Raw genomic sequence first — 27,816 nt, 5'->3', positions numbered from 1 at the left:
AATAGGGTAATGTCTAGAATCCTTTAACTCATACAAGAAAGATATTAGTACTTCTTTTCTAGACATATGCTTGAAGATGTTTGCCATGTTTAAAATCTTGGAATGGATTATGATGGTGTTACTGAAACTGGTTTAAATGGAGAGTTGGGATTTGGGGCTTACACCCAGCAGCTTGACTGGTTGAAAGCAAAAGATGTTTATCTAACGTAATCTTGTGACATTCTGCAGACCTGGAATTTGAAGGTGACATATCCTATGTCACAAGTTTACAGCTGCTAACCGCCACAAAATTAGACACTGAGGAAGAGTAAAGGTTGGATGTGGCAACGCTGTTGAATTCAAGGTGATAGCCAATGTGACATTTCTTTGTTTAGTTGTAAGATTTTGAAGATAAATATAGTGAGCCACAAAGTTCTGGACTTGAATTTTTGCCTGAAGGGAATATATCACCTGAAAATTTGATGATTTTAAAATAATTAATCAGTGTATTTTCTACTTGTGAGTTCAGTGAAGGAGTTAAATTCTTCCTGTAGCAGGACAAAAGACAATCTTGTAGCTCTCTGTCCCTCCTTTTGGCTCAGCCAGTTTCTGATTACCTTTTCAGGATAGCAATAGTGAGAATTCACAAAATAGACAAATCTGCTGGAAACTCTGAGTATGAAGATCACTTTGGGCATGAAACACAGAAGGGAGGAATGTTCTGGCACCATTACCACATGTGGTCACAATAACAAAAAAGGGGAAATACAAAAAAAATTATATATATATATATATATATATTCATTATGCAAAATAAAATTCTGTACTGAAATGTTGCTTAGCTTATTTGAAAAATAACAGAGCAGGATGCCTCTGATTTATGGGAAATTTTGGCTTGGCGTTTCTCTCATTTTGAAGAATTTTTAGACTTTCCCTCATATTTAATTATTTAGAAAATTGAAGAATACCAAAGAAAGATTTTGTCCCACTGAGAAAAATCTCAGTATTATACAGTATGTATTACTCTCTTTTTTCACAGAAAAATAGAAACAGATTTATAACTCTTTCCAATCTACCTCTCAAACAGCCAGAATGGCAAGGATCAACATGGCAGAATGACAACCAAAATTGTTCTTCTAATAGAATGTATATTCTGGGGGTAAATACTGAAATAAACAATGAAACAATCAAGAAAATGAGTAAGATAACTTCAAAGTTTTAAGCTATGAAGGAAATAAAATAATGCAGTGTAATAGAGACTGTAATAGAGAATTGAGAGCATTCATTTTCTATTTCTGCATAACAAATTCTCAGAAATCTTGCAATTTAACATAACATGATTTATCAACTCATAATTTTCCTAGATCCAGAATCTGGGCATGAGTTAACTGGGCAATCTGTTCAAGGTCTCATCAAGTTGAAATCAGGATGCAAACTAGAGTACAGTCTCATGTGGAGCTCAGGATCTTCTTCCAAACACATTATTGTTGATGGCAGAGTTCAGTTCTTTGCAATTGTAGGACTAAGGTCCTAATTTCTTACTGGCTGTTGGCCAGAGGTAATCTCAGCATCGTGGAGGCCACCCTGAGGCTTATGTCATTTGACAATCTCTGTAGACTCTCTTACAAAATGATTTTTTGTTTCTTCCATATAAATAGATGGATATTTCTGCTTTTCACAGAACTTGCTTGATTATGTTAAGGCCACCCAGAATAATTGACCTTTGGATTAATTTATAGTCAACTTTTTAGAAACTTGAATTATATCTGCATACTGTGTGTGCTAAGTTGCTTCAGTCTTGTCCGACTCTTTGCAATCCTATGGACTGTAGCCCACCAAGCTTCTCTGTCCAAGGGTTTCTCCAGGTAAGAATACTGGAGTGGGTTCTCCAGGGGATTTTCCCAACCCAGGGATCAAATCCACATCTCTTATATCTTCTGAATTGGCACAGGGGGGGTTTACCACTAGCGCCCCTGGGAAGCCTACATCTACGTTCTCCCTCGTGCCAAATAACATGGCATGAATCCTGACAGTGATATTCTAATATATTCACAGATCTTATCCACCCTCAAAGAGAGTGGTTTATACATGGATATGAGTAATTGTTAGTCATCTTAGATTTCTGACTACTGCAGAGGTAAGCCCATAACTTTTAACAAGCATAGCCAAGAAAGACTTCCTAGAAAGTCATATTTGAGTTGAAACTTGAATTCTGGGAAGCAGTCATATAATAATCATAGAAAAAATATTACAGCAGAAGAAATGACTTGTGTGAAGCTCTGTCTTTGGAGATAACTTTGTAGGTATAGGAAACATAAAGCCCAAGTGCCAAGGGAAGAAAGACAACATCATGGAGAACCTTCAATTTTTAAGATATTTAATAGGCCACATTGTATGATTCTAGTGAAATTTGAATTCAGTAGGGAGTCCAATAGGAAATATTACGATGATTTAAGCAGTAAAATATCATGATCTATTTCCTTATAAATTTCAAAATCCTTCAGGTTACTTTTCATGAGTACTTTTTATATTTGGTAATTAAAAATGTTCGCAAACTTCAATTACTTAGATGTAATGAAAACATCCTTTGAAAGACAATAAATACCAAACCTCATGAAAGAAGGTATAAGTAACAAGTATAGTACTATACGTATTCTAAAAATTGACTTGTAGTAAAAAAAAAAACAAAAACAAAAACAAAAAAAAACCTTTGCATAAGAGAACTTTAGGCCAAGCTGATTTAATAGTGAATTATACCAAGCATTTAAGAAAGAAAAAGCATAATTCTTTAAAAATTCATCCAGAATATTTAAGAAACAATGCATCCAAATCATTCTATAAGATAGTGTACTTTGCATGCCAAAGCCAGACAAAGAAATTATCAGTTCAGTTCAGTCGCTCAGTCGTGTCTGACTCTTTGCGACCCCATGCATCTCAGCACGCCAGGCCTCCTTGTCCATTACCAACTCCTGGAGTTCACTCAGACTCACGTCCATCGAGTCAGTGATGCCATCCAGCCATCTCATCCTCTGTCATCCCCTTCTCCTCCTGCCCCAAATCCCTCCCAGCATCAGAGTCTTTTCCAATGAGTCAACTCTTCGCATGAGGTGGCCAAAGTACTGGAGTTTCAGCTTTAGCATCATTCCCTCCAAAGAACACCCAGGGCTGATCTCCTTCAGAATGGACTGGTTGGATCTCCTTGCAGTCCAAGGGACTCTCAAGAGTCTTCTCCAACACCACAGTTCAAAAGCATCAATTCTTTGGCACTCAGCCTTCTTCACAGTCCAACTCTCACATCCATACATGACCACTGGAAAAACCATAGCCTTGACTAGACGAACCTTTGTTGACGAAGTAATGTCTCTGCTTTTGAATATGCTATCTAGGTTGGTCATAACTTTCCTTCCAAAGAGTAAGTGTCTTTTAATTTCATGGCTGAAGTCACCATCTGCAGTGATTTTGGAGCCCCCCAAAATTAAAGTCTGACACTGTTTTCACTGTTTCCCCATCTATTTCGCATGAAGTGATGGAACCGGATGCCATGATCTTCATTTTCTGAATGTTGAGCTTTAAGCCAACTTTCACTCTCCACTTTCACTTTCATCAAGAGGCTTTTTAGTTCCTCTTCACTTTCTGCCATAAGGGTGGTGTCATCTGCATATCTGAGGTTATTGATATTTCTCCCGGCAATCTTGATTCCAGCTTGTGTTTCTTCCAGTCCAGCGTTTCTCATGATGTACTCTGCATAAAAGTTAAATAAGCAGGGTGACAATATACAGCCTTGACGTACTCCTTTTCCTATTTGGAACCAGTCTGTTGTTCCACGTCCAGTTCTAACTGTTGCTTCCTGACCTGCATACAGATTTCTCAAGAGGCAGGTCAGGTGGTCTGGTATTCCCATCTCTTTCAGAATTTTCTACAGTTAATTGTGATCCACACAGTCAAAGGCTTTGGCATAGTTAATAAAGCAGAAATAGATGTTTTTCTGGAACTCTCTTGCTTTTTCTATGATCCAGCAGATTATAAGAGAAAGAAATTACAGGCTTGCATTTCTTATGAATATATATCCAAAGATTCTTAATGCAGTTTTGTTAAGTCAAATCACATATAAAAAGGATAATACATCATGATCAAAATTGTTCTATCACACTAATGCCAAATTGGTTTACTATTTTAATAATTGACCTCATCAATTTAATTAACCACATTAAGAGGCTAAAAAATATGACTCTCTCAGTAGGTGTAGAGAAAAATGTATCATAATCCAGTATCAATTCCTGGAAAAAGAGTCTCATTAATCTAGAAACAGAAGTCATATTCCTTAGTCTAATAAAGGGCATTTGTGAAAATCATAGAATTCATACCACACTTAATGATAAAATATTCAAATTATTTTCCTTTAAAGTTAGGAATGGACAAAGATACTCAGTCTTATCATTTCTATTCAATATTGTAATAGATGTTTTAGCCAGTGAAGAAAAAGATAATGACTTGAGTGACTATATATATATATATATATAGAATAAAAAAAAAAAGCTTTAATTTTTCTCTTCCCTGAAGATCACCAGCTTGTTTATTTTTTTTTTTTTTTTTAATTTTATTTTATTTTTAAACTTTACATAACTGTATTAGATTTGCCAAATATCAAAATGAATCCGCCACAGGTTTACATGTGTTCCCCATCCACCAGCTTGTTTAGATGTGCACGTATGATAGTCAGTCTTCTTTAGAATAAGGTTGGCATTGGCCTCACCCTTATTGGGTAAAATGAAATGAAACATTATTATGTTTTTCCTTAAATAGCTGAGGTAAAGGTAAAGAAGGAAAGAAAATGGTGCATGGTGGATGACAGTGGAACCTGCTGATAAGAAAAGCACATTTATTTTCTTGTTTCCAGCAGCTATGCTGCTGGACATCATTTAGTATTTTAAAGATGCTTTATCTTTTGTCTCCTGTTTTTTTAAAAAAAAGCAAACAGTATTTATTAAATTTAGACTAAAAGTTCAGTTCAGTTCAGTTGCTCAGTTGTGTCTGGCTCTTTGTGACCCCATGGACTGCAGCATGCCAGGCCTCCCTGTCCATCACCAACTCCCTGAGTTTACTCAAACTCATGTCCATTGAGTTGGTGATGTCAGCCAACCATCTCATCCTCTGTTGTCTGCTTCTCCTCCTGCCCTCAATCTTTCCCAGCATCAGGTTCTTTTCCAATGAGTCAGTTCTTCACATCAGGTGGCCAAATTACTGGAGTTTCAGTTTCAACATCAGTCCTTCCAATGAATATTCAATAATGATTTCCTTTAGGATGGACTGGCTGGATCTCCTTGCTGTCCAAGGGACTCTCAAGAGTCTTCTTCAACACCACAGTTAAAAAGCATCAATTCTTTGGTGCTCAGCTTTCTTTATAGTCCAACTCTCACATCCATACATACCACTGGAAAAACCATAGCCTTGACTAGATGGACCTTTGTTGGCAAAATAATGTCTCTGCTTTTTAATATGTTGTCTAGGTTGGTCATAACTTTTCTTCCAAGACTAAAAGTATTAGTGTATAAAAGTTATTCATATTATTTTTAATCTTGTTTAATCATATCTATCCTATAATGTAGGTATTACTAACTTATATTTCATTTTCTAACTTTAATGTGGCAGAGATCATAAGTGGCATAGCTATAACTTGATCCCAGTTCCTTTGATTTCAATTCCCCTGCATGTTCTCATACACAAACATCTTGCTACCTATGTCAGTGCTTTGAGCTTTCTCCAGCCAAAATTTTAAATATGGATAATTGCTGCTTCTAATATAGCTGTATTAAAGCAGTTTTAAAATTAAATGAACTAGAAAATATATATTAAGTCATATATGTGTGGATTTTGCAATATCCTTTCATTTTCAGCCTGAAATAGAATCTTTGAAGTAGAATGTTTTTATATCCCCTTGCTTTTTCTATGCTACAATTTTTATAAATATCCTTGGTCTGTGTTCTAACTCTAATAGTCTAGGAATATAATATAGAAGATATAAATTATACATTGGATATCATAATATTACAGAGCACCCCAGGTGGCCTGGTGGATCAAACACAAGATTAAGTGTCAAGAAATCTGAGTGAAGTAACTCTTGCTATTACAATGCTTACTTTTTCTTTCTTCTCTTTTTTCTCTATATTCCTTTTCTTTTCATTTTTTTCTTATTTTTAAAACTGCATAAGCCTTCTTTCCAGGCAACTTCTTTAACTAGCATCATTTCCTCAGCTCCATCCGTTAGGAAATCGGCCAGTAAAAACACTCTGACTTCATTCTCTGATTTTACCATGAGAAATTTTTCATTTTCTCCAAAGTATCTCCTTCTTGAGCTTGTCTTTCAAACAATCCTTGTTAATGTAAATAACTGACAAAGCAACAAGCATACCAGGCATTTAGGAAGATGATAAATAAACTAAATATATATTAGCTTTGCTTCCATTTCTATTGCCTTGAAAATTTTATCTCATAATCTTCTCTGTCACTACATTATGAGCTAAATGCAAAAGGAAGAAGGGAAACAATTGCTTTTAGCACTTACTATTTGCCCTTTGCTTCAGATTTTCCCGTTGTAAGAAGAGATATTAATGATTTTGAACAATATAAAAATAGTTTCATAGACTAGAATCAGTGGCCCAACTAGTAGACTTAAAAGACATGAATGGATTTGTTAAGACTATATTCAAAGTACACAGACACTATATGCAATTTATTTCTTATAGAACTTACAATTCTCTTAATTTCTATTATATGAATTTAACAGATAACAAGAGACTCAAAGAAAATCATCCAAATGAGTAATGCCAATGCTAAAATTGGAAAATTTAGGTCTCTCTGACATCAAAAACCCTTATTAGCAACATGATCTTTGACATGTGCTTTGAGCTTCAAATTTCTCAGCTGGAAAGGAAGGTGGATGGTGGTCACTCATTTCATTCTCAAGTCTTTACCGAGTTATAAGCACAGAAATGACATGTAACCTAGTAAGGTGGCAAGTATTCACATAATCATACTGAAAATGAATAGCTAGAAACTGATTTCAGATATTCTGGAAGAGAGAAATGTGATTCTATGTTTTATCCCCATGTACACAAGAAATATTTGAAATAGGGATGGTCAGGGAAGACTTTCCTGAAAAATTTGCTTTTCAGTTCACATCTGGAGCATAAGAGGAAATTAACTAAACAAAGGGGGAGAGGGTGGGCAAGTTCCCCTTGGGAAGTCCTGAAAGAGAAAACAATGGGAGAAGGTACTGGTGGTGAGAGGAGCATGGTTTTTTCAAGGACCCGAGCTTTGTCAATGGAACTGGATGAGGTATAAGAGAGGTTCCCTCAACAAACTCTTTCTAACCAATGTGGTTGTTCTGTGGCTTAAAGTCAAACAGAGGCAAAGCTAACCAGCGGAAAGTGCTTTGTAGATGAGAAATCACTATGTTGACGTGAAGATTTGTGGAAGTTTGCTGATTTCTTATTTTAAAAGACTATAACATTTCCCCTAAACTATTCTTAAAGTCTTAGCACTGAGTGGAATCTTTTCAGGGCGTGAAATTGGGGTTTATGGAGGAGCTTCTGTTTCCACAGTGACAGAGCTGGAGACAATTCTTAACAGACATCAGCTTAACACTTGTGGTGAAAATATGCTTCAAAGTATTAAATATGCAGCCTCTGGCTGTTTCTAAAGAGGCTACCCTCCGAATGACGATTGTGCATTTGTAGGTTGATGATTATAAAAGTGGGCTTCTTTAGCTGAAGTGGGGAGAGCTAGAGAAACCCAGTTGTTTCATAAGACAGAGGACAGAGAAGAATTCTCCCCACTGCTAAGTGAAGGAAGAACAGGAGAGAAACGTGTAAGCTGGTGACTGATGGTTTGGTAGGTGAGTGTTCCTGTGGCAAAAGACAACAAATGTCCGTCTAGTCAAAGCTATGTTTTTTCCAGTAGTAATGTACGGAGGTGAGTGCTAGACAACAAAGAAGGTTAAATGCTGAAGAATTGATGCTTTTGAACTGTGGGGCTGGAGAAAACTCTTGAGAGTCCTTGGACAGCAAAGAGATCAAATCAGTCAATCCTAAAGGAAATTAACCCTGAATATTCATTGAAAGGACTGATGCAGAAGCTGACGCTCTGATACTTTGGCCACCTGATGCAAAGAGCCATTGGAAAAGACCCTGATGCTGGAAAAGACTGAGAACAGAAGGGGGTGACAGAGGATGAGATGGTTGGATGGTATCACTGACTCATTGGGCATGAATTTGAGCAAACTCCAGCAGATAGTGAAGGACAAAGAAGCCCAACATTCTGTAGTCCATGGGGTTGCAAAGAGTGGGACACAACTTAGCAACTGAACAGCAATAAGTAGGAAAGAATTTTCTACCTGAAAATCTTGCCCACCTTCCTCCCAGGTTTGTTGTCTGGTGAGGACTGCACCACACCCTCTCCCCAGTGCCAGAGATGGAGATAGAGACTTGTCTCCTTCCTTAAAAAAATTTTTTTTTAATTGGAGGATGATCACTTTAGAATGGTGTTGGTTTCTGCCTTATAACAACTCAAATTACCCGTAAGTATATAATATATCCAGGGCTTCCTAGTTGACAGCTAGTTGTACAGTAATCCACCTGCTGATGCAAAAGGCATTAGAGACGTGGTTCAATCCCTGCATTGGGAAGATCCCCTGGAGGAGGGCATGGCAACCCACTCCAGTATTCTTCCCTGGAGATTTCCATGGACTGAGAAACCTGGCAGGCTATAGTCCATAGTGTAGCACAGAGAGACACGACTGAATTAACATAATACACACGTAACCATGAAGCTGGTGACTGTGCCGTTCCTGCTTTATGTTAGATTAGACAATCTTCATTCCTTCAAAAGCTTTGCTTAGATCATATTCAATGTGTTAAATAATGTGCTGAGGGTTTTAAGAAAAAAAATATAGGCTCTGTTTTAGGGAAGTACAGACATATTTGGGATTTCCTGATATGTCAGTTGGTAGAGAATCTGCCTGTAATGCAGGAGACCCTGGTTGGATTTCTGGGCCAGGAAGATCTGCTGGAGAAGGGATAGGAAACCCACTCAAGTATTTTTGGGCTTCCTTTGTGGCTCAGATGGTAAAGAATCCGCCTGCAATGTGGGAGACCTGGGTTCAATCCCTGGGTTGGGAAGATCCCCTGGAAAAGGGAAAGGCTACCCACTCCAGTATTCTTGCCTGGAGAATTTCATGGACTGTATAGTCCATGGGGTCGCAAAGAGTTGGACACAACTGAGTGACTTTCACTTTCACAGACATATTCAGTATACGTATGTGCTCAGTCACTTCAGCCATGTCTGACTGTTTGCAACCCTTTGGGTCATCCTCCAGGGGATCTTCCAGACCCAGGGATTGAACCCATGTCTCCTGCATCTCCTTCACTGCAGGTGGATTTTTGCCCACTGAGCCACCTGGGAAGCCCATATTAAGTACACATGACATAAAGGCCACTACTACTTTCATTCTTATAGCAGACTTCATGAGTCAATTACAGAACAGTGCTGGCAAAATCTGTCTCAGCATAGTGTAACTGATTACACCATTGGTTTAAATGGTAAAACTTTCTTCCAGTGTCACTGCAGAAACATTCATGACTATATTACTGTGTTCCTGCATTGTTTTTGAAGTCCACTGGATTGCCCAGTTTCTGCTACATGAATATACACACCAAGAAAGGATAAGTTCTCTAAAAATATTTTATTTTTTCTCCTATCAGTCTTACATTTGGCATCCTAAGTGGCTTCCTGCCACAAATGCCCAATTTCTGACATTTCTAGTGCCTTTCACATTGTGAAGTCTGCAAATGACTTTAAGAAAGAGTTGCATGGATATTAAAGACAAGATTTTTGCTTCTGGTATGAGGATTACAATCTCTTTCACTCAAGTGTGTCTTCAGCGAGAATTTATGGAGTGCTTTGAATATTCATTGGAAGGACTGATGCTGAAGCTGAAGCTCCAATACTTGGGCTACGTGATGCGAAGAACTGACTCATTGGAAAAGACCCTGATGCTGGGAAAGATTGAAGGCAGGAGGAGAAGAGAATGACAGAGGATTGAGATGGTTGGATGGCATCACTGACTTGATGGACATGAGTTTGAGCAAGCTCCAGGAGTTGGTGAAGGACAGGGAAGCCCAGCATACTGCAGTCCATGGGGTCGTAAAGAGTTGGATATGACTGAGTGACTGAACTGAATTTCTGTATATTGGACACTGCAGATTTGGGGACAATGAGAAACCATTTTTGACATCAGTTTAATGAAGGAGATGTGTATGAAAATAAAAACCAATCATAAGAAAGCAAGACTGGAGGAACATACAAAGTTCTAGAGAATCCAGGGAAGAAAAAGATTAATTCTGCCAGAAATCATCATAAAATGTGTCAAAAGGAAGGAATATTTGAGCTGGATCTTGAAGGGTAAGCAGAGTGTTGTAGACTGAGAGGATGAACACTAGCTTTTTAAGGCAAAGAACAATAGGAGAGCTGAATACACTGAGGTTTGAAAATGCATTATACAAAACAAGGCTGATAAAATTGTTTGGGCTAGATTATGAACAGACTCAAGTTCCAGGTTCATAATACTATAAATGAAAAAGCAAATAATATCCCTGACTTGTTTATTAACATTATTTCCATTTTGTGTATTTTCTAGGCTGATTAAATGTCCACAAGCCAAGGAACTATTGGTTCATGCCACTAAATGCCCTAGTTCATCAACATGGGAAATCTTTTGTGACCTCCCAGAAAGAAAAGGAAATCAAGGAAAGGAGGAAGGAAGGGAAAAAGAAAAGGAGGGAGAGAGGAATGGAGAGAAAGTGAGAGTGATGAAGATAGAGAGAAATCATAACTAAAAGAAAAAGACAAAGAGGAGAAAGTAGAGCGGGAAAGAAAACGTAAGAAATCATTTGGGTTCACTGCCAATAAGAGTTAGGAAAGCTGATTTCTTAAGATAAACTGAAGTAAAACAAAATATGCTCCATATGTTGAAACTGTATACTTAGTTTGAGATAAACAAAAACATGTTTGGAGAATAGCTGCCATAATTAAAAAGAAATTAAAAGAAAGAAAGAAAAACCATCTGGGGATAAATATATATTTAAACACACACACAGACAGAAACACACAGTGATTCCAAAACTTGAAGTTTTTCTTGATTTAAGTAAACTCTCCTGTTGCAAAAAGGCATTGCATCAGTTTTTGCCCAAACCCCATGTTCCACACTGGAGCTCTACAGAGCTACTCAGCATTACTCAAACACGAGAAGACCTTTCCAAAGCCTGTCCTTTGCTCCTGCTTTCTTCCTTGCTATGAATGCATTTTTCCTTTTGCCTGACTCCGACTCACTCCCGAGTGCCCAACTCAGATGTCACCTACTCCCAGCAGTGTGCCAGACACCCAGCAAGGTTGATGATGTCTTATTCATCTGTGAACTCTAGCATGTCTATCAGTTTCCTGTGGCTGCCGTAGTAAAATACTGCAAACTGGGTTCTTAACACAATAGTTTGTTGTTTCACAATTCTGGAGGCTAGAAGTCTGAGACCAGGTTCAAAATCAGGTTTGGGTACATCTAAGGACTTTGAGGAAGAGTCTAGTCTCCAATGTCCTTCTAGCTTCTAATGATGGCTGCAATCTTTTGTATTCTTTGGACTATAGTTGCATCACTCCAGTCTCAGGCTTCATCTTCACATGGTGTTCTCTCTGTGTCTCTTGTGTCTTCATGTGGCCACCTTCTTATAAGGATACCAATTGTGTTGGGTTAGGGCCCCACTCTATTCCAGCATGACCTGGTTTTAATTTATAAGTCACATCTAAGACCATCTTATTTCCAACAGACTTGAATTCACTTTCTGAGGTAATGAGGAGTAGAACTTCAACTTATCCTTTGAGGGACATAATTCAACTCATAGCAACAAGACTACTCCACATCTGGTTGCACTGAAAAATTCAGATGCTTGCCTGTTTGTGTCCCCAGTCCCCAAAGAAGTTGATAAGAAACTCCATTTCAAGAAATATATAGGTATATATGTGTATACATATGTACATATGTATATATATATGTGTGTGTGTGTGTGTATATATATATATATATATAGTTTCCATGACTCAGCATAGTTAATTTAATAAATTCATAGTTCATATCTTCCAAATTGAGTTAGAGTATTTCTTATTAAAGCTACAAGGAAGGGGCTTCCCTGATGGTCCAGTGGTTAAGAATCCACCTTCCAACACCTTCCAAGGCAGGTGACGTAGGTTTGATCCCTGGTTGCGGAACTAATATCCCCCAGGCTAGGGGACAACAAAGCCTGTTCTTCACAACTACTGAGCCTAGAACCCACATGCCTCAACTAAGACTAGATGCAGCCAAATAAATAAGTATTTTTAAATAAAGCTCAAAGGAGGTTAGGAGGCAGTTAAATCTACACTTAAGGGAAAACACATAGCACATGGTGACATCCTTTTCATTACACTCCTCAAAGAGATATTGTCTGTTAAAGTGGGCCATGTGGCACAGGAGAATCCTCACCTGGAGTCACCTAAAGGGATGAGATCCCTGGGAAAAAGACCCATGTTTAAATGTAGTTCTGTCTAGGTCGCTATGCAGTATTGATACTATCACTTCTCTGTTTGCCTCAGCTTATCCTCAGAAGATGAGAGCTAGACAAGAAAGAGTGATTTAAAGAGGCATAAGAACTCTCTTTTCAAATGAAATCTTTCTCAAAGCCCCAATTTAAAAAGCAGATTTTTGTGAGGCTGCCTGAGACCAGGTGAAGAAAGTGAGCCTGAATGCCACTGGATTAGTCATCCCCAGGATGATTTATCCACAAGAAGTTCCAAAGAATTCTGGGAACACAGATTTAAAACTACTCAGTCAAATGAAAGTCTTTGGTATATAGTATATATACTATATATAGTATATAGCTTTGGTATATAGTCACAGACATAGACGGTCATCCATTAAAAAAAAAAAAGGAAAGAAGAAATAGGAAGAGAGAACAAAAGGGAGGAAGAGGAGAGAAAGAAGAAGAGGAAAGAAGAGGAATGATGGAAAATGTATTAGAAAATAAGATACTAGGGGGGGAATTGTAAAGACGGCCAAAGATCTTGAACAAAACTTTTCATAGCCATAAAAATATCCTCTCCTAGTCTATCTTGGTACTCATACAGTGAATTCTAAATTAAGTTAGCCTTATTTTGTACCTGCACATTGTTGTTTTTAGCCACATTATAACTGTATGATCACAAAGGCAATACAGTCTGAAGGAGAAACAGAGAATGTGGACAACTATATGCAAACTTCAGCTAGTAGATCAAAAGAAGATGGGTTTGTTGTACTCAAGTTAGTCATATCTAAAATAACTTTACCATAACTACTTTGCATTTTTTTGCCCCGGCAGTCATAAATTGTGTTCCCAGGGAACACAGTTTGTTGTAGGCTTCTTTTCCTTGGTGAATGCTAAACCTTCATTTTGACATAACCGTCTCTTATCCTCAACCTGTATTCTTCTTTCCAAATGTAACTTAGCATTCTTTAGGAAGCCTTCTCTGAACACCCATGTCCAACTAACTTCAGTCTCCTCCATGTGCCTCTGTGTATCATCTGTATCTTGATAGAACTGAAACCTTTGTACTATCACTCTGAATTGCAGTCTGTTCAATTGCTGCTTATGTACAACAGTGAGTTCTTCTGGAGCAGTCTCAGTTGTGTCTTAGTGCCCCTGTCCCAGCACTTACTCACGGTGCCAGGCACATGATGGGTGTTGTAAATGGTTGCTGAATGCATGAGTTACTGTAAAGGAAAGTATGTTTCAAACTGTTTTAAAGTTTTCAGGTAATCTTGGAAAAGTATCAGGATGAGAGTGGGCATAATTTGAATGTCAGTATTCTATTTAATTTGTACAAGAGAAATGAAATATTGCAGTCAAATGTCTAGTGGCTTTATATTCCCAATTCAACAGTCATAAAGAGAGAACACAGAAAATGAACTTTTCTTTCAAACTTATCTTGGAAATTAGCCCAAGAGCCAAATGTTTTATTTTAATGGTATGTTTCTTCTCTCAGACCACAACTAGTAAACATTTCAGATCACACATACACACAATGTTTGTTTGTATTTACTGTAATTCCCTATGCAACTCCAGATGCTTGGACCATTTAGGCATCTAATACATGTTTGATGAATTAAAGAATAAATGAAGGGACCCTTGAATAAAATGAGCTTAGATTCTGACATCCATTAGCAAGCTGTTACCAGTTTTCATCTGTCTAGTTTAAATGTAGGCCATCCATTTGGAGAGAGGGAATGGAAAAACACAGTACAAAGGACTGATCTGTTCAATGCTTTTGAATCAATAATTAAAATATAATCACTTATAAAACATTTGCTACAGCATGATGGAGAAAACTGGATTCTGACTTTGGCTTTGTCCCCATATTGCTATGTGAGATTAACTTTTTTACCTAACAAGATTGAGCTTGGTTCCATCTACATTAATATATTCAGATTTATGGGACAAAGATCATATTTTCTTTAAATCTGATATAGTCTAGTATGATTCTGATATGATTATATATGTGATTGGACCATGACAGTATGTGTACATCCCAGGGAGCCTTTTAATTTGGTATCTTTGGTAGACAGGTATCATCTTAAAGTTTTATCTTAAAGAAATAAAATATTGTTTCTTTGATTAATTTCTAAGGAAAGTTGTTGGAAAAAATTCATCCTCTGTGCCTCAGGCAACATACCTCTGGCTCCATACTTCTATTGCACTCTATATTCAAAAGATCTGTCATTAAGTGTAGACCTTCTTAGAGGAAAGTTTTATTGAATATGATTTGAAAGTAGAATATGGCTCTTGGAATGGGAATGGCAAAAGATCTTACTTCCTATCTTATCAAATGTTTCTTCCAATTATGTCTCATACTGCCCTGAGAATTCTGGCAAATCAAGCATTCTTTACCTCCTTACACTTCCCACTCACTTTTTAAATTATTTCCCTGATTGATGTCAGGGTGACATGCCATGTCTGATCATGTATTTATAAACCAGCTTAAAGCTCAGAGTGCTTTCATCTGCATTATCTTGATGGAGCCTCACAAGTCTTAGGAGATGTAGCTCATGAAATAGATAGCTGCTTGTTTCTCAAATAGGAAATTGAGGCTCAGAGCTTTCAAGATTTATGAAAGGATAGATAATGAAAACAGATGGAATTGTGCCTTGAATCTGAGCATTTAATTTCTGGTTCAGGGGTTATTGACTATGCCTTAGTGCTTTAATGGGCATTCAAGAAACAGCTTTCCTCATTCATACATTCTTTCTTCCAATATATTTACTGAACATCTATTATTTGCAGGTATTGTGTCTGGTGTTGGTGTTATAATGCGAATTAAGCCAAACCTCTTTATTTCATTGAGTTTTTACTAAGGGAGAAAAAGAGACAATTACAAAGCTTACTATCTCACTGAGAAGAGCACATAAACAAACACAACTACTAATTGGAGGGACTCATCACTCTTGTCACTGTTTGGATAAATCAAGCAAAAGAAGGTATGCTTCAGACTGGTCCAGTGATTAAGACATGGCCTTCTAAAACAGAGGACATGGGATTGATCCCTGATCAGGGAATTAAGGGCCTCCCTAGTGGCTCAGAAGTAAAGAATCTGCCTGCAATGCAGGAGACATGGGTTCATCCCTGGGTTAGGAAGATCCCTTGGAGGAGGAAATGGCCAACCATTCCAACATTCTTGCCTGGAGAATCCCAAGGACAGAGGAGACTGGTGGGCCATAGGGTCACAAAGACTCACACACGATTGAAGTGACTGAGCACACATGCCCGCAGGAACTCAGATCGCATATGCTGTGGGACAACTAAGCCTGCAACTGAGCCTGAACTCTCTGCAGTCCACAACTAGAGAGACACCTACATGCTGCAACAAGAGCCCGTGTGCTGCAACTAAGACTTGATGAAGCCAAATACAGTTTTTAAAGATCAAAAAAGAAAGATAAGCACCTGTAAACTGCACCTGTGAACTGCAGTCTGATAAATTGTGCTTTCTTCTGATTTAATCCATTGACCAACTGGAGAAAATGTAACACACTAGCTATAATCAGTGCTTTTGAATTGGGGTACTGGAGAAGATTCTTGAGAGTCCCTTGGACTGCAAGGAGATCAAATTAGTCAATCCTAAAGGAAATCAACCCTGAATATTCATTGAAAGGACTGATGCTAAAGCTGAAGCTCCAATACTTCAGCCACCTGATGGGAAGAACTGACTCAGAAAAGACTCTGATGCTGGGAAAGGTTGATGGCAGGAGGAGAAGGGGACGACAGAGGATAAGGTGGTTGGATGGCATCACTGGTTCAATGGACATGAGTTTCAGCAAACTCCAGGAGATAGTAAAGGACAGGGAGGCCTGGTGTTGCAAAGAATCGGACATGACTTAGCGACTGAACAACAAACCATACAGCAAATACCCAGGCCTGGGAATAAATCAGTGTGATAAGTTTCCTTTTCTGCTTGGAAATTTTTATTTCTATAGGACTTTCAGTAACAAAAGAACAGTATGCCTCTTGAGTACCAAAAGCAAGGAAATTTGGAGGACTACCCAAAAATTACTGCATTGAATGACTCTTTTTCAAGGCAGCCACAGATAAAAGAAGTTGTGTTCATCCGTGCTCTTTCAAAATTGTGTCCTCCAAATTGTTCTCCCATAAGAGACATCAGGAGTTTCCTCATTTCACAGTTTCAACTTGTCCAATTCCTCTCTTGATAATTCTTAAATCAGTGTAGAAACTACTTTTAATCATTGTAAGTATTCTTGGGTATAAGGAAATGGTGGCAAACGTTTCCTCCTAACAAGAAGGAACTATTTAAAGAATGTGTAAGGAAGACAAAAATGGAAGTTATTATTTGGGTTACTACTTGTAATGGCTTTATTTCACTCAACTGAAAGTAAGTCCAATCATGGGAAACAGCAAGCTACTATAACTGGGGAAAGAACATCTCAGAATTATATCAGAACTGGAATATTTTGATGGAAGAATTTTAAAATGATATGCTGAGAAAGAGGACCAAACTCTCAATCCTTCTTTCCCCCGCCTTCTCCCCTTTGGTTTTTGGGATTAGCAGATGCAAACTAGCATATATAGAATGAATAACTAGCAAGGCCCTACTGTATAGCACAGGGAATTATATTCTGTATCCTGTCATAAATCATAATGGACAAGAAATGAAAAAGAACCTATTTATATAACTGAATTACTTTGCTGTATAGCAGAAATTAATACAACATGGTAAATCATCTATACTTCAACAAAATAGGAAAGAAAAAAAAAGAAAGACACACAATACTTCACCGTTAAGGACAAGACACGGTTTATCATGTAACTGAATGCGATAAAGATATTCTAGGGATCTCTGAGATCAACTGGATTATTCATGTGGTTGATTCCCCAGATAAAAACTTTCGTGATTCCAATTTTAGTATATGTGCTGCCAAAGTCAGCACTTCTTTTGTAATTCCAAATGGACAAATATTTATCTTCACTAGGTTTTTACATAGTGTAACTGGTATTCATCAAGTTTTCTTCCTTCCAGGCTATGAAATAGAACATGCAGTGCTTGGGCAGCCTGCACTAAAAGACTAGCTTGGCTGATTTATTGGATTTCTTAGGTTTGATTTTTCACACAGTGAGCTGGGCCATTTGTCCTTGAGATAGTTTGACACTTTGGGGAAAATCTATATTGCAGGAGCATATGTTTGATTGACCATACAGTAAGACATTGGAGGCTGAAACTGACAAAATTGGACCACAGCTTGCTGCAAAGCCTTGTGTGGATGTCAGGGCCAGGCCAGTGTTTTGACAGCAGATGGAATTTGCAGGTAGCCTCCACGGTCTTCTCAAGTTGCCAGAAAGGGTATGGAATACCCTTTTCATGAAAATTGAGCTGACAGATGTGTACCGCTGGTTCTCTGTAATGACCTACCACTTTCTGGACCAGACCCTCAGTTGCTATTCAAACTCAGCATGAAACATTTTTTTTTTTCTTTGAAGAATCAGGCAGAGAAGACCTAAATATCACTGTTTTAAAAAATGTATACACTTCCCATTTAAAAACAGAAGCAAATATCATTAACATTTAGAGTTGAAGGAAAAGCTTGAAGTTAATTTAAAATGTTTAAATTAACATGACACATGACACTTCCCAGGTGGTGCAATGGTAAAAGAATACTCCTGCCAATACAAGAGACACACGTTCAGTCCCTGGGTTGGGGTAATCCCCTGGAGGAGGGCATGGAAACCCACTCTATTATCCTTGCCTGGAAAATTCCATGGAAAGAGGAGCCTGGCAGGCTGTGGTGCATGGGGTTGCAAAGAGTTGGACATGACTGAGCCCAGACGAGACATAGGACGTGTAGAATGCAGCAATCTATCATTTTTATATAACTTTTTAAAAAAGGATGTTTGCAGTGAAAACAAAAGTGGATGCTCAGAGTAAAGCCGTCTGTATTACAGGTATTATCTAGATTCTTCTAATGTATTTACTTTTTATGAAACACTGATTATTTCAATTCATTTTAAAATATCTGCAATGAGGAAAATGTCACAGAATAAATTCATATTACACTTTTAAAAAATTACTAATTTCATCTCTACTGTGTACAAGTGGTCACTCTAAGCCTGTGGGGAAAAGTGATCCAGAAATCAATCCATCCTTCCAGAAACCCTGTTACTGGAAAAAATCAAGCAGCTCAGCCTTCACCTTCATTTGGAAGATGCCATGTACCTGGCCCAAGAATGGAGGAGAAGCTAAAGATACCTTGGGATATTGGCTTGATATTTAAGAAAGTATTCAATGTTAAATCTTTTGATCAATTAGCAGACCATGTCAGTTAAAACACACTCCTTCAAGGGCCATATTTATCACTTAATTGCAGATCCTACCAGAACCTGTTTTTCTTTCTATCTTTCTTTATGTCTATGCCAAATTCCTTTTGCATTACTTTTCAGTGGATGGTAGCTATTCTATCTCAAATGCTGTGCCCAGAATGGGAACCAACATTCCTACACCTTTTCTTTATCTTTTTGTAACAGAACTTATTTTTAGAGCAGTTTTATGTTCAGGCAAAACTGAGTAGAAAGTACAGAATTTCTATTATTTCCCCTACTCCTCCACTCCAGGCCCCCTAAACAGCGTTCCCCACCATCAACATTTCTCATTGGAGTGGTATATTTGTTATAATCATTGAGCCTATGCAACATTATAGCAGAAATTCACAGTTTATATTAGGATACACTCATGGTGTTTACATTCTATGCATTTTTGACAAGTACATTATGATGTATTTACCATCATAGCATCATACAGAATAACTTCACAGCCCTAAAAATCCTGTGTTCTGTCCAGTCATTGCTCCAGACCCCCTAACACTTGGCAACCACTGATTTTTTTTTTTTTTTGACTATATCAAGTCTTAGTCATGGCACATAAGCTCTTAGTTGTGTCCCATGGAATCTAGTTCCCTGACCTGGAATCAACCCAGGTCCCTTGCATTAGGAGTATGGGGTCTTAACCCCTGGACAACAAGGGAAGTCCCAACCACTGACTTTTTTTTAGGCTTCAAACTTTTGCTTTTTCCAGGATGTCATAACTTTGGAATCATACAGGATGTGGCTTTTTCACTTAGTAATAAGCATTTAAGTTTCTTTCATGTCTTTTCATGGACATGAAAAGGAGAAGATCTATACAGTCAGCAAAAACAAGACCAGGAGCTGACTGTGGCTCAGACCATGAACTCCTTATTGCCAAATTCAGAATGAAATTGAAGAAAGTAGGGAAAACCACTAGACCATTCAGGTATGACCTAAATCAAATCCCTTATGATTATACAGTGGAAGTGAGAAATAGATTTAAGGGCCTAGATCTGATAGATAGAGTGCCTGATGAACTATGGAATGAGGTTCGTGACATTGTACAGGAGACAGGGATCAAGACCATCCCCATGGAAAAGAAATGCAAAAAAGAAAAATGGCTGTCTGGGGAGGCCTTACAAATAGCTGTGAAAAGAAGAGAAGTGAAAAGCAAAGGAGAAAAGAAAAGATATAAGCATCTGAATGCAGAGTTCCAAAGAATAGCAAGAAGATAAGAAAGGCTTCTTCAGCGATCAATGCAAAGAAATAGAGGAAAACAACAGAATGGGAAAGACTAGAGATCTCTTCAAGAAAATCAGAGATACCAAAGGAACATTTCATGCAAAGATGGGCTTGATAAAGGACCTAACAGAAGCAGAAGATATTCAGAAGAGGTGGCAAGAATACACAGAAGAACTGTACAAAAAAGATCTTCACGACCCAGATAATCACGATGGTGTGATCACTGACCTAGAGCCAGACATCCTGGAATGTGAAGTCAAGTGGGCCTTAGAAAGATTCACTACAAACAAAGCTAGTGGAGGTGATAGAATTCCCGTTGAGCTATTCCAAATCCTGAAAGATGATGCTGTGAAAGTGCTGCACTCAATATGCCAGCAAATTTGGAAAACTCAGCAGTGGCCACAGGACTGGAAAAGGTCAGTTTTCATTCCAATCCCAAAGAAAGGCAATGCCAAAGAATGCTCAAACTACTGCACAATTGCATTCATCTCACACGCTAGTAAAGTAATGCTCAAAATTCTCCAAACCAGGCTTCAGCAATATGTGAACCATGAACTTCCAGATGTTCAAGCTGGTTTTAGAAAAGGCAGAGGAACCAGAGATCAAATGGCCAACATCTGCTGGATCATCAAAAAAGCGAGAGTTCCAGAAAAACATCATTTTTCTGCTTTATTGACTATGCCAAAGCCTTTGACTGTATGGATCACCACAAACTGTGGAAAATTCTTCAAGAGATGGGAATACCAGACCATCTGACCTGCCTCTTGAGAAACCTATATGCAGGTCAGGAAGCAGCAGTTAGAACTGGACATGGAACAACAGACTGGTTCCAAATAGGAAAAGGAGTACGTCAAGGCTGTATATTGTCACCCTGCTTATTTAACTTCTATGCAGAGTACATCATGAGAAACGCTGGACTGGAAGAAACACAAGCTGGAATCAAGATTGCCGAGAGAAATATCAATAACCTCAGATATACAGATGACACCACCCTTAAGGCAGAAAAAGAAGAGGAACTCAAAAGCCTCTTGATGAAAGTGAAAGAGGAGAGTGAAAAAGTTGGCTTAAAGCTCAACATTCAGAAAACGAAGATCATGGCATCCGGTCCCATCATTTCATGGCAAATAAATGGGGAAACAGTGGAAACAGTGTCAGGCTTTATTTTTGGGGCTCCAAAATCACCACAGAACGTGATTGCAGCCATGAAATTAAAAGACACTTACTCCTTGGAAGGAAAGTTATGTCCAACCTAGATAGCATATTCAAAAGCAGAGACATTACTTTGCCAACAAAGGTTCGTCTAGTCAAGGCTATGGTTTTTGCTGTGGTCATGTATGGATGTGAGAGTTGGACTGTGAAGAAGGGTGAGTGCTGAAGAACTGATGCTTTTGAACTGCGGTGTTGGAGAAGACTCTTGAGAGTCCCCTGGACTGCAAGGAGATCCAACCAGTCCATTCTGAAGGAGATCAGCCCTGGGATTTCTTTGGAAGGAGTGATGCTGAAGCTGAAACTCCAGTACTTTGGCCACCTGATGCGAAGAGTTGACTCATTGGAAAAGACTCTGATGCTGGGAGGGATTGGGGGCAGGAGGAGAAGGGGATGACAGAGGATGAGATGGCTGGATGGCATCACTGACTCGATGGACATGAGTCTGGGTGAACTCCGGGAGTTGGTGATGGACAGGGAGGCCTGGTGTGCTGCAATTCATGGTGTTGCAAAGAGTCGGACACGACTGAGTGACTGAACTGACTGATGTTGATCGCTGGATAGAATGATGTAAGATTATGTTTAATTAGGCAAGAAACTGACAACCAACCTTCTAATAGGGCTGTACCATCTGACTTTTCCACTAGCAATAAATGAGTGTTTCTGTTGTTCCATCTCCTCTCCAAGACTTGGTATTGTTAATGCTCCAGGTATTGGCCAATCTAAGAAGTATGTGCATGTGCTAAATTGCTTCAGTAGTGTCTGACTCTGTGTGACCCTATGTAGTGGTATCCTATTGCTATTTTTAAATGGGCTTGTTTGCCATCTGTATATCTTCTTTAGTGAGATATCATTTTATAGATTTTGCCCATTTTTGGGGTCAGGTTTGTTCATTTTCTTATCACTGAATTGTAAGAGTTCTTTCCCTATTTTAGGTAACAATCTTTATTGGATATGTCTTTTGTAAACATTTTCTCCTAGTATGTGACTTGTTTTCTCATTCTCTTGATCTTTTTTCTAATTTTATATATAAAAGTTTTTGTTGCTTCTCTTTTATGTTTTGGTATTTTGGCCCTGCAAAGCATGTGGGATCTTAGCTCTTTGATCAGATATCAAACCTTCATCCCCTGTGTTGGAAGGCAAAGTCCTAACCACTGGACCACCAGAGAAGTCCCTATGTATGCTTTCTGTGTGCAGAAGAAACCTGGGTTCATTTTAGTAATTTGGAGTAATATAGAAAATTTAGATGTCACAATTGATACCAAAAATGTCCCCTGTGGTAATTGTCTTGTTATCTGGTCTATCACCAAAGAACTCTCAGCTTTACAGGAATCTTAAGTAATGTTCCCTTCTGGTAGGCCAGGAATACAGACAAACTAGGAGATCTCAGAATTAAAAGAATATTCCTGCAATGGTCAAGCTAAACCTGGAGAAGTAAGCTGAGTAATGATTGTTTCTTGATATCTGTTGGCAAACTGATAGAGACAATTAGATATTTCTGACATAAAAGTTGTAACTCCAGAGTATATATAAGATCTCCTGAAAATAGAATATTTTTCTGAAGAAGTAAACTTGCTCAGTCGTGTCTGACTCTTTGTGATCCCTTGGACTGTAGCCTACAAGGCTCCTCTGTCCGTGGAATTTTCCAGGCAAGAGTAATGGAGTGGGTTGCCATTTCCTTCTCCAGGGGATCTTCCCGAGCCAGGAATCAATCATGGGTAGCCCACTTTGCAGGCAGACGCTTTACCGTCTGAGCCACCAGGGAAGCCCCTGAATCTCTGTATAATTTAGGACCATTTTATTAACCACACACTAAGAAATTCTTTGTGTATTAATCAGCAACTCTTATTGTACTCATATAAATAAACAGGCAGATAAAAGAAAACACCAAATGAATCACACTGATTCAGATGGTTATTAAATTAATAAATGCTGTGAAATCTTTGCCCTAGTGACAAGAATTTGAACACAAGCAGATATAATATCTGGCCTTGCTCTCATAGTAGGTGGTGGGATCCTAACATGCTATGTTAGAGAGAGAGAGAGAGGGTTAGAGAAACACTTGCACTGTGAGACAAACCAAAGCAAAATAAAACAAACAAAAAAAGCACACAAAATGTATTATTCTGTAAATTATTAGTTCCCCAAATAAATACTACAAACTTGAACCTTTTCCTATAAACTTCTACCTCCCTAATTAAACTATATTATCTTTGTGGTATGATAATTATGTGAAAAGCACTATTTCCTTTTACCTCTGTTAGAAGAAAATCAATAACCTTTGTAATCCTTAAATGATCTTTTCTCCTTTAACTGTTATTTGTGTGAAAAATGTCTGACAACTTCCATGTTACAATTACAAAATTAAAACCAGTATTTAAAAGTAGAAAAGAATTCAAAGAACATAGACCAAAAGTGTCTGACATAAGACCCCAAGTTTTCCACTTGACACGTGTTTCTTGAGCACCTTTTCCATACTCAGCACCAGGAATGACTATGTTAACAAAAATAAAGTAGTCAAAACATAGGTGGATAAACTTGAAACATGGTGGCATTTCACATCAGAAGGTCAGATCCAGTGAGATCTGAGCAGAGCTGTGAACTAAATAAGATGAAAAAGCAGAAACCAGAGGACAAGATTTCTAGTATAATGAACATTTAAATCCCTCAACAGTGGGCTATATTGAAGGTACAGCATTAAGGCCAGAGTGTGTAGACCAGAGTGACTACTGATGAAAGTAGCTTGAGATGGGGCCACAGAAGCAGGCCAGGGCCAGATCACATACAACTTTGTAGGTCATGGCCAAGATTTTTAGATTTCCTTCATCTGTAATGAGAGGCCATTGTTACTCAACAACTATTTGTAATTGAAGCAATAACATCTTGGGAGGGGGTCAGGGGAAAGTCTTAGTGTTATTACACATTTTCAGTGGTCATCTAATCCAGGATTTCTCAGTCTTGGCACTACTGACATTTTGACCCAGATAATTGTTGTGGGAGGCTTTCCTATACATTGTAAGATGTTCAGCAACATTTCTGGTCCTCAATTCACTCCATGACAGTGGCACGCTTCTTCCGATTGTGGCAAATATGTATACCTGTGGCGGATTCATTTTAATATTTGGCAAATCTAATACAGTTATGTAAAGTTTAAAAATAAAATAAAATTTAAAAAAAAAAAAAAAAACTGTCTTCAGACAATGACAAATGACCACTTGCCCTAGTTGAGAACCACTAACATAATCCAATTCATTTTTATAGATGCAATAGCTATAAGGTTAAATTATTTACTTTAGGTAAACAAAGACAGTTCAAGAACTAAAGGAGGAACTAATAAACTTCTATGTATAGATATGAAAGTGAAAGTGAAGTCGCTCAGTCGTGTCCAACTCTTTGCGACCCCATGGACAGTAGCCTGCACCAGGCTCCTCCATCCATGGGATTTTCTAGGCAAGAGTACTGGAGTGGATTGCCATTTCCTTCTCCAAGGAATATTCCTGACCCAGGGATCGAACCCAGGTCTTCCGCGTTGTAGACAGACGCTTTACCACCTGAGCCACCAGTGAAGTCCATATATATATGTATGTGTGTATAAATATACATATATATATATATATTCTAAACACATTTGAAACACATCATCTAGTGTTTTCAACTATCTTGCAAGAGTGTTACCTTTATCTGATTTATAGATAAATAACTTGACTCTTAGAAAGGTGAAGTGATTTGAAGTCAGATTGTGGCTTGAACTCAGATCACTAAATTTTTGTCTGCTTTAAAAAGTTTAAAAATAAAATAAAATTAAAAAAAAAAATACACTGTCAACTTGGGATGCATTTGAAAAGACAACCACAGAATTTTCCTTGAGCTTTTTAGCAGAATGCCATTTAATGCCAATTCAAGGAATAGAGAGACAGGGACCTCTGATCTTCCAATCCCAATTTACAAGAAGGAAGAAAAGAAAAAGAATTGGAAAGTTAATGCAAATTCTCATCTCCATTTTTTAAAATCTAAAATTAATATGAAATACTTTGCTCCATGATTAAGCCACACACCTGGGCTGCTGTATTTTGACCAGAGGTTGTTTCAAAGGAGGCTGTCAAAACTGTATGGAAAGGAAGTTCTCAGTCTCTGGGGTCTTCAATAAGGAAGATGCTTATTCTACTGGTTTCTAATTCACCAGATGTTTTATTACTTCAACTCCCAACAGATTATTGGGTGGATCTGGTAGGAGGGTTTCAAATCATAACAATTTGGGGGGTGGGGGTACAGAGTTTGTAGAAATATTATTTTCTCCATTTCTCCACCTGACAGAGACTACTGTGTTCAGGGAGCTGAAGGAAGCATCTCAGCATCTCTACATAGGGTACACTATTGAGCCCTGATGGAGGCATTCCTAAATTTCTAAGTAATCTAGAGATTACTGGCATGGGAGTTGGTGTGGCAGTGGACATGAGTGGGACAATAGCATTAAGATAGAAAGAAATGTGCCTCACTCATATCATCTCAAATTTACTTCTACACATGGATATCTGCTTACTGCAAATCCCTATAACTCTGTAGCTATTCAGTCATGTCCAGCTTTTAGTGACCCCATGGATTGTAGCCCACCAGGCTCCTCTGTCCATGGAATTCTCCAGGCAAGGATACTGGAGTGGATAGCCATTCCCTTCTTCAGGGGATCTTCCTGACCCAGGGATTGAATCTGGGTCTCCTGCTTTGCAGGAAGATTCTTTACTGTCTGAGCCTCCAAGGAATCCCCTTATATAGTTAACCGTTGTATGTGAATATTAATAGTTTATGCTTTACCATATTTACAGCCATCATTATAAAAATTATTCAGAAAATTCACTATTTTTAGGAAGTGAACTTTGTGGCAGGTGAAATTAAGGCATTAATTAAAAAAAAATTAAAGACCATACCAACAGATAGAATGTGGCTTTATCATGGTGGCTCTTTTAAGACCAAGAAATGGAGGTGGTGGATGGGAGTAAGGGGCATCAGCCCACATTCTGTATAGTAACTCATAATTCTGAGTTTTCCAGGCTGACATGCTATTTATGGTGCATCCTCTGTTAAAAGTGGCCAGATATAAGTGTTAAGTATGAATGCACAGAGAGCTATACAAATGGGTTCATACCATTTTTGTCCTTTATCGAGCCCATCTTTGCATGAAATATTCCCTTGGTATCTCTAACTTTCTTGAAGAAATCTCTAGTCTTTCCCATTCTGTTGTTTTCCTCTATTTCTTTGCATTGATCACTGAGGAAGGCTTTCTTATCTCTCCATGCTATTCTTTGGAACTCTGCATTCAGATGCTTATATCTTTCCTTTTCTCCTTTGCTTTTCACTTCTCTTCTTTTCACAGCTATTTGTAAGGCCTCCCCAGACAGCCATTTTGCTTTGTTGCATTTCTTTTCCATGGGGATGGTCTTGATCCGCATCTCCTGTACAAAGTCACGAACCTCCATCCATAGTTCAACAGGCCCTCTGTCTATCAAATCTAGTCCCTCAAATCTATTTCTCACTTCCCCTGTATAATCATAAGGGATTTGATTTAGGTCATACATGAATGGTCTAGTGGTTTTCCCTACTTTCTTCAATTTAAGTCTGAATTTGGCAATAAGGAATTCATGATCTGAGCCACAGTCAGCTCCCAGTCTTGTTTTTGCTTATTGTATAGAGCTTTTCCATCTTTGGCTGCAAAGAATATAATCAATCTGATTTCAGTATTGACCACCTGGTGGTGTCCACATGTAGAGTTTTCTCTTATGTTGTTGGAAGAGGGTGTTTGCTATGACCAGTGCGTTCTCTTGGCAAAACTCTACTAGCCTTTGCCCTGCTTCATTCCATATTCCAAGGCTAAATTTTCCTGTTATTCCAGGTGATCAATGCAAAGAAATAGAGGAAAACAACAGAATGGGAACTAGAGATCTCTTCAAGAAAATTAGAGATACCAAGGGAACATTTCATGCAAAGATGGGCTCGATAAAGGATAGAAACGGTATGGATCTAACAGAAGCAGAAGATATTAAGAAGAGGTGGCAAGAATACACAGAAGAACTGTACAAAAAAGATCTTCACAACCCAGATAATCACGATGGTGTGATCACTGACCTAGAGCCAGACATCCTGGAATGTGAAGTCAAGTGGGCCTTAGAAAGATTCACTACAAACAAAGCTAGTGGAGGTGATGGAATTCCAGTTGAGCTATTCCAAATCCTGAAAGATGATGCTGTGAAAGTGCTGCACTCAATACGCCAGCAAATTTGGAAAACTCAGCAGTGGCCACAGGACTGGAAAAGATCAGTTTTCATTCCAATCCCAAAGAAAGGCAATGCCAAAGAATGCTCAAACTACCGCACAATTGCATCTCACATGCTGGTAAAGTAATGCACAAAATTCTCCAAGCCAGGCTTCAGTAATACATGAA

At 38.2% G+C, this 27,816-nt stretch overlaps 1 pseudogene; it reads left to right on the top strand.

Annotated features, from left to right (window-relative positions):
• The first annotated feature begins 102 nt into the window (after positions 1 to 102).
• Positions 103 to 18,098, top strand: LOC102404171 (annotated as a pseudogene).
• Positions 18,099 to 27,816: the final 9,718 nt, after the last annotated feature.

The sequence above is a fragment of the Bubalus bubalis genome, chromosome 15, assembly GCF_019923935.1.
Source record: "Bubalus bubalis isolate 160015118507 breed Murrah chromosome 15, NDDB_SH_1, whole genome shotgun sequence".
Classification (NCBI taxonomy): Eukaryota; Metazoa; Chordata; class Mammalia; order Artiodactyla; family Bovidae; genus Bubalus; species Bubalus bubalis.
The sequence above is the reverse complement of the archived record's forward strand: the minus strand, read 5'-3'. Positions and strand labels throughout refer to the sequence as shown.